Source organism: Lucilia cuprina, chromosome X, assembly GCF_022045245.1.
Source record: "Lucilia cuprina isolate Lc7/37 chromosome X, ASM2204524v1, whole genome shotgun sequence".
NCBI classification, from domain to species: domain Eukaryota; kingdom Metazoa; phylum Arthropoda; class Insecta; order Diptera; family Calliphoridae; genus Lucilia; species Lucilia cuprina.
In genome coordinates this window covers 7,210,462-7,219,275 of record NC_060949.1, presented here as the reverse complement: position 1 = coordinate 7,219,275, position 8,814 = coordinate 7,210,462, and the positions used below count along the sequence as shown (strand labels likewise).

At 28.5% G+C, this 8,814-nt stretch overlaps 1 long non-coding RNA gene across 2 annotated transcripts; it reads right to left on the bottom strand.

The window, feature by feature from the left end:
• Positions 1-2,174: 2,174 nt before the first annotated feature.
• LOC124418633 lies at positions 2,175-4,618 on the bottom strand. Of its 2 annotated transcripts, XR_006940115.1 has the most exons (6): positions 4,490-4,618; positions 3,073-3,161; positions 2,983-3,015; positions 2,883-2,916; positions 2,439-2,592; positions 2,175-2,379 (listed from the first exon to the last, which is right to left on the bottom strand). It is a non-coding gene; the product is annotated as an uncharacterized LOC124418633 (long non-coding RNA). The 2 variants fall into 2 exon arrangements; XR_006940116.1 differs by lacking the exons at positions 2,175-2,379; positions 2,439-2,592 and adding an exon at positions 2,677-2,828.
• Between the last annotated feature and the right edge of the window lie 4,196 nt (positions 4,619-8,814).

Sequence of the window (8,814 nt, the reverse complement as noted above, 5' to 3'; positions counted from 1 at the left end):
GTCATTCCGTTTGTAATTTCTATAATATAATTTTTCGACCCTATAAAGTATATATATTCTGGATCCTTATAGATAGCGGAGTCGATTTAGCCATGTCCGTCTGTCTGTCTGTGTGTATGTTGAAATCAGTTTTCAAAAGACCCCAGATATCTGCGAGATCCAAATTTTCAATAATTCTATCAGAAATACGATTGAATAGAACGCTATTTAAAATCAGCCCATAAATAACGAAGATATGAAAATTCTTTGAAAATTTCCTAAAAAAATTATTTTTCGTGCATGCTTATACAAAACAATAAACAAACAAAAACAAATATGAAATTTAGCATGTATAGATTAGGTAAGAACATATAAAAGGGGACTTTTTGGTACTTTTTCGTTCTACAAAAGTACTTTTTGAATTTTCTATAATATTGAACCTAGAAACATGAAATTAAGTATGTAGAGCCCGGATTAGGCCAGAACACATAAAAGGTACTTTTTCGTTCTACAAAACGTACTTTTTGTATTTTCTAAATTTTTAACCTAGAAACATGAAATTTACCATGTAGAACATTGACTAAGTATGAATCTATCAAAAGGGATTTTTTGGTACTTTTTCCTTCCAAAAAACGTACTTTTTGAATTTTCTATAATATTGAACCTAGAAACATGATATTAAGTATGTAGAACCCGAGTTAGGCCAGAACACGTAAAAGGGAACTTTTTGGTACTTTTTCGTTCCACAAAAGTAACTTTTTGAATTTTCCATAATATTGAACCTAGAAACATGAAATTAAGCATGTAGGACCTTGACTAGGTAAGAACCTATAAAAAGGGATTTTTGGGTACTTTTTCGTTTTACAAAAGGTACTTTTTTATAATATTGAACCTAGAAACATGATATTAAGTATGTAGAACCCGGATTAGGCCATGATATTAAAAGTATGTAGAACCCCGATTAGGCCAGAACACATAAAAGGGACATTTCAATCACAATCACTTTTGAAAACAATAACATAAAAGCAATGACGGGTATCCTAAAAAAGTATATCCCTGCATGTTTTGAAATCATTACAAATTGTTTTTAGTAGTTACCTGTAATTATTTGTTAGGTGCATGAAGTAGTTTTTTAGATCTCGGTCGGGTAAGGGCGTGTAAGTGTGAGGCGGGACCGTTCGAACCAAACATATTAAATATTTTTTTACATATCTGTAGCGAATTAAACAGTGAGATCCAACAAGAAAACAGTGAAACTATAATAAAAAAACAAAAAATTTCAATTCTTCTCTACCCCGCTCACCACCAATCATCGACAAACATGAAAACAGACGTCTGGGCAAACATGAAAAAATCATCGTGTAAATTGGGTGTACGAAATAGACGAGATTAGCCCATAATCTATCTTAGATTAAACAACATATCGTCATATGGAATCCAAAAAGCCCTATGTTACATTGAACACATTTTTCAGGATAAGCAAAAAACCTTCTTAAATGATAAAAAAACCAAAACTAATCAACATTTTTTCAATTTAAGCTTATTATACCCTTATACCCTTCACCTTCGTGAGAATGTTATATATAAGTTTGTCATTCCGTTTGTAATTTCTATAATATAATTTTTAGACCCTATAAAGTATATATATTCTGGATCCTTATAGATAGCAGAGTCGGTTTAGTCATGTCCGTCTGTCTGTCAGTGTGTGTATATTGAAATCAGTTTTCAGAACACCCCATCTGCGAAATCTGAATTTTCAATAATTCTATCAGAAATACGATCGAATAGAACGCTATTTAAAATCAGCCCAATCGGCCCACAAATAACGAAGATATAAGTAAAAATCCGATACCACCTCTGAAAATTTCATAAAAAATTACTTTTTCGTGCATGTTTATACAAAACAACCCATCAAAAAGAGTGAGGAAGAAGATGTTGAATTTTCACCACAAATAACATATTTGAAGTACTTCTAATTTTGGTAAAAAATCAATGAAATCTACATTAGCTTGTCACTGGAGAGATGTTGTTCATTTTTTAAACTTTTTACTTAATAAAAGCGATGCTTTAGATGCGATTAAATTTCGATTTTAAGGCGTTATTTTAATGTAGATAGTGGACACCGATTTTTTTTTGGCATTTTAGATGGAGTAAAAAATAGAAGATAAGAAGTTATGAAATTGCGGATTGAAAAATTGAGTTTAATGTAATTAAAAAATGTATCATATATCATTCTTTGTTGAGTCTATTTCCGAATCTTTAGGAGAACTATATTCTGTATTCGATGTAGTCTTTTCCAAAGCTTTTTTACCTCAAAAAAATTGTTTTTTGCCAATTTTAAAGCATCTCTCAATGTACTTTTAAAGGATTTTTCAGTGCTATTTTCATCATATGTTCCTTCTGAAAAATGATAATAATGTAATAATTTAACTTTTTTTTAAATTAAATTCATTACTTACGAAATAATATATTAATTAATTTTGGGTAATTTAAAAGTCTTTTCTTATTACGACTTCCCTCAACGTTGAAATCAACCAGCAATGTAGGGGACAAGATGTCTGTTAGTCCCTTTTCAAGTTCTCGTTTTCCAGCTATGGCTTTTATAGATGAAGTCTAAAAATATATTTAAAAATAATTTAATTTATAAAGCAGTCCAAATTCCAATCAATAGTATAGTGAATGTATACACTAGTCTATAAACAAATCAATTGATTAGTCTCAATGCTATTCTATAGTTTAATCTGGAAAAGTCTTTATGTATTTAGGGTTTTTATCCTTTAAGAAGTCTTTTAATTCGACGTTATTTTCACTTAGGGCATCTAGAATCAAAGCATTTTGATTTCGAATTTCTAAAAAAAAAAAAATAATTTGCATGTACTTTTGAAGGAAAATAAAATATGTACCATTTAGCTGTTTTTTTGAAAATGTCGTTATTTTCTGAAAATATAAAATGTTTAGCACATGTTAAAAAAAAATCTTATCTAAAATGATAAGTTTATGTACCTCTAAGCTGTTTCCTTAGTAGTTCATTGTTTTCTAAAAAAGGAATTCATTATTTGAAAATTAAAATATGAAATAATAGCGATTACTTACCAGTAAGAAGATCAAGCTTAGCATTTATCCTTCTATATTTGTCGGATTGTTCTTCATTCTTAAACATGGCTTTCTTCTTATTTTGATTACTGAAAAAAGTATTTATTATATTAATGGTATTAATACTGCACCTTCCTTAAAGGGAAGTAACTGGATCTTTTTTAAATCATTTAAACAAAATTTGGTTACTATATCATCTAATTCCCACTTTTCGCTTAAAGCAATACCAATATCCAGGGATATTCAAAAAAACTTTTCAAATTTACGAATTTTTTTTCCATCGCAATAGCCATCATCAAAAATTCTTGTTATTGTTATATATGTGGTATTACTTACGCAACATATGTTGTCTGGGAATTTCGATTTAAGTGTGAAACTATTTGTGTAAACCGATTTTACTTCCTCATTTTTATATTTTTTAATATTTCATTCATCTTTTGTTAAAACTATCGATTTTTCAAAGAAGTTATTAAAAATTTGCTGCCCTGTATGCCGGGGCATTTTAATACAGCTTTTTAATTTTTGAAAAAAGTTTTCAAATTCGTAAACTGAAACGTTCATAATATTTCCAATTTTTTCATAACATTCTGACACATGTAAAATGTATCATAAAATTTGCAAATTTTTTTACAAAAATATCAAACATATCTTTAGCAGTGGAATAAGATATATTTTTGTTGAATATTTCGGTACCAACAAATATTCTGTATCCGACAACAAATAAACAAAAATGTTCAAAAAAAAATCGGAATCCACAAAATCTTTTAACAGCACTATGCCAGTATAAATAGCTATTTGCTATATTTAACATTTCATCAAGTAGTCTTGGTTTTCAGACAAACTCAGATATGAATGGAACAAAGGAAACAAGTTTACTATATAATTCTGATTTTGTCAATCCATTAATTTTTTTGAAATTTTTTTGTCACACCTAGGTCTAAAAGATGCATACAGTCCAAAGGAAACTGTGTGATCATTCCAATTCCTGCATCTTCTAAATCAGAACCTATTTCCAAATTAATTTCCTTATGAAAAGTAATATCAATTTTATTTTTAAAATCTAAATCTGATCGACTTGGGCCCAAAGAGTCTGAAAAGACGGTGTGGTGTCCAAAATGGGATCCTTCTTGGCGGCACATATGGCACCCATTTAGAGCATTATGGTTTTTTGTGCCACAAAGAAATGACCTTGCTGGGGTGTCGCATATAAAGGCCCGATTTAAACACTGATTTTTTCATTTATTTTAAAATCTGCCTTTAAGGACTTTATTTCATCTAAGAAAGTGTGAAGGTATGTATTTACGTTTATTGTTTATTGGGGCTCTTATACAATTTTAAACTTAAAATGTTGGTAAGACGAGATCTTTTACTCTTTATCTTTCTTTTGAAAGATCTTTTTGAACTCATTTTTGCTTACCTCTAACTTTTATTCCAATTCTATTATTTTTTACTTTTACACTTGTTTGATTTGATTTTTTACATATGAATTTGCGCGTCGCTTTTGTAGTGATATAAGCATTTAAGTTATTGGTTGCGGTTAATCGGTTTCGTGCAGTAGTACTTGAAACACTGAAAAAAATACTTTGTTTTTTGACTTAAAAAAGTTAAGGAATATAATTGTAATTTACAAAATAATAGTATTATATAATAATGTATATGTATAAATTGTTATTAATTATTAACAATTAACTAAATAACATAGTATTACAAATTATTTGAGATGAAATTTAATGTATGGCATTCTAACTACTATATTTAGTAACCATAACATATAACTTATGTAATAACAACACTAATCAGCTGTCTGCAATAAATCTAAATAAATTTATTTTCTTTTTTTTAATTTAGAAAAATTAAACTAACTTTAAATGATAAAAGCTTGTACGAATTATTATATATGTACATAAGTTTTTATAAAATTATAAAAAAAATGTAGGAAACATTACGAATAATTTATAATTCAACGCCAATTATCTATTTTAAAAATCACATCTAATGAAGTAGAAAAGATTCATTTGCAACTTTAGAAGTGATTTAAATGTTATACGTAAAGATCCACTTCTAATATTTTTTGCTGGGAATAAACAAACAAAAACAAATATGAAATTTAGCATGTATTGATTATGTAAGAACATATAAAAGGGGACTTTTCGGTACTTTTTCGTTATACAAAAGGCACTTTTGAAATTTTTTATAATATTGAACTTAGGCACATGAAATTTAGCATATAGGACCTTGACTAGGTAGGAACATATAAAAAAGGTACTTTTTCATTCTACAAAACGTACTTTTTGTATGTTCTAAATTTTTAACCTAGAAACATAGAATTTAGCATATAGGACCTTGACTAGATAAGAACATATAAAAAGGGATTTTTTGGTACTTTTTCGTTCTAATTCTTAAGTATGTAGTGGCTCGTTTTTCCATACATTTTTCCTGTTCAACTTTACTTTAATACTAAGAAGAAGAGATTAAGAGAAAATAAATTAAGAGATAATTAATATAGATAGAGTACAATAAGAGAACAAAAAGGACCCGAATACAAAAAAATTACTCATTTGGTGTAGATAGCAATAGAATGGAATTTTTTTGCTGCAACAAGATGCGTTAGTAGATATTGTAACCGTACAAAATTCTCGTTAGCAACTACGCCAACGTAGTGTATTGTACATGTGTTTATGTATTTTGTTTTAAAGTACAATGTAGTAACAAATATATATACAGCACCAGTGTTACCACCTAAACAAATTTCAAACTACACATGTGTAACTACACATGAAGTGGCGACACGGGTCAATTAGTGCAATTGTCTTTTTTATACCCTTCACCTTCTTGAGAAGGGTATATATAAGTTTGTCATTCCGCTTGTAATTTCTTTAATATAATTTTCCGACACTATAAAGTATATATATTCTGGATCCTTATAGATAGCGGAGTCTATTAAGCCATTGTAATCAAACTACAGGTCGCAATTTTGGATATAATTCAATGAAATTCGGCACATGATATTTTATGCTACTACGAAGCCTATTAAAAATGGTTAACAACGGTACATTATATAACTTAGGCCCCATAGAACTGAACCCGGCAAATAGGGCTTTTAAGTTCATAATTATGTTTAATATACTCGTATCTCGACAAAAAGCTGAAAACCCAAGTTCTATACTAATCTTGATGTCCCTGATGAACTTTATAATTATAGGGCCTCATTCCTTAAATATCCACAGTTTTATTAAACAATAAATGGCTTTAGCATATCTGAGGCAAAGTACAATTCAACTTAAATGCTTTATTATAAAAACTAAATCACATTTTATTCGTATACAGGTGTAGGAAATTATATGGTCGGCCTCGCCCCACTATAATTTCTTACTTGTTTTGCTTTTGGTGTAATAATAATGTAGTCGGGGAAAAAATTTTAAATTTAAAAAACTAATATGTTTAAAATACACTATGGTGAAGGGTATATAAAATTCGGCACAGCTGAATATAGCACTCTTACTTGTAAGGTTAAATGTTTTTAACTAAATTCCGATCGGGTTTTGTGGGTCAAATATGCCGAAACATGGAAGGCATAAAGCTTCTTTGTTTTCGTAAAGATTTTCGAAAGGATTTTCTTTGAAAAAATTCTAGAGCTGGTAAAGTAATCTCTAAATCGTAAGGATTTGCTAAAAGTGTAATTTTTATTTAGTTTAATGCCAAATTACAACAGTTTACAATTTCGAAGTTAGAAATTCAAAAGAGTTTTAAAATTAAATGAATGAATTTTAAGATAATTTTATAACATAATAGCAGGAACATGTATTTGATACGGTGTATCATATATATAGGAATCTAAAATTTTGCCTGGGCAACGTTGAAATCCATATGAACATTTGAAAAATATGGGTGAACTTGCAATAGTGGGCGTTGCATCTCCAATATGAAATAAACACTCAAGTTCGTACATATGGAAAACTACAGCAAGTAGAAATTCTCAATATTTATACATGAACTTTTAGTTCAATATGAACATGTGGTTAAAGAATAAGTGAACTAGTAATAATGGGCGTAGACTTCCCAATATAAATTCGTATACCTAATTGGTAATATATTTACGGTGATCAGACTTTCTTTTTTATACAGAACAGTACTGTATTTTAACGTTCCAAATTTCAAGAAAATCGGTTCAGCCGTTTAGGCTTGTTTGACAAAACAAACGAACAGACTTAAAAAGAGATTTATAATTGTTTAATTCACTATAAAGTTATATATTTGTTCAATTCACAATCAAGTTGTATATTATATCTATTAAAGTGTAGTAACAGTGATTGTGAACAGACTTTTGTAGCAAGTCATAAGTTTCTGTTCACAATAAAAAAAAACAATCCAAACAAACAATGTCAAAAGTAAAAAATACATTACAGTGAATTTATTTAAAAATTGGGGTTTCTTATCGTGCTTTCGATAAGAAACTCTTTAACTTATTTGAAAAAATAATAAAAAAATCCCGAAATCAATTTTTAAAATAAATTTGCAAGTGCCCGTGCATTTAAAACTGAATACCCTATTCTGTTGTTTTTTTAAAAAAAAAAAAAACAACAAAATAGAAGTTGTTTATTTTGTTTTTATTTTTTCCCTTACAACTGCATTTAGAGTTGGAAAATAACCAGCCAAGTGTAGAAAGAAATGTAAGAAAAAATAAACTCACTGTTATTGTTCGTGTTTTGTCAAAACTTTAATGTTTTGTGAAAGATGCGTTTTGAATTCTTATTGAGTTTAAAATAATTCTTTCATAAGACATTTCTAGTTTTCCTAAAATATTGGGAAAGGTTTCCTGATGAGCTGGCTTAAGCAACCGGCGAAATGCGCATAGGAACTAGCTTCCCCACCATCAATACATTACAGTGAATTTATTTAAAAATTGGGGTTGAAAGCACGATAAGAAACTCTTTAACTTATTTGAAAAAATAATAAAAAAAAATCCCGAAATCAATTTTTAAATTAAATTTGCAAGTGCCCGTGCATTTAAAACTGAATACCCTATTCTGTTGTTTAAAAAAAAAAACAACAAAATAGAAGTTGTTTATTTTGTTTTTATTTTTTAACTTACAACTGCATTTAGAGTTGGAAAACAACCAGCCAAGTGTAGAAAGGAATGTAAGAAAAAATAAACTCACTGTTATTGTTGGTGTTTTGTCAAAACTTTAATGTTTTGTGAAAGATGCGTTTTGAATTCTTATTGAGTTTAAAATAATTCTTTCATAAGACATTTCTAGTTTTCCTAAAATATTGGGAAAGGTTTCCTGATGAGCTGGCTTAAGCAACCGGCGAAATGCGCATAGGAACTAGCTTCCCCACCATCAATACATTACAGTGAATTTATTTAAAAATTGGGGTTGAAAGCACGATAAGAAACTCTTTAACTTATTTGAAAAAATAATAAAAAAAAAATCCCGAAATCAATTTTTAAAACAAAGAATATTAAACTAATTAAACGAGCAAAATAAAACCAAATTAATTTAATTTTTTTTAAAATTCTACTATTTTCATTATTCCACATTTTAAACTAATAAATAAACAGTTTTTAATAAAATTTTATTTTTGTTTTGGTAAACAGCTGCTTGTTTGTAATTTCTGTGTTACCACTTTATCGTTTTTTATGCCAAAATCGATTGAATTTTTTATTTATATGCTGAAATAAGCAATTGAAAACACTGAATTTTCTTACGACATTCCAAAAACATATGACAAATTGTCGTA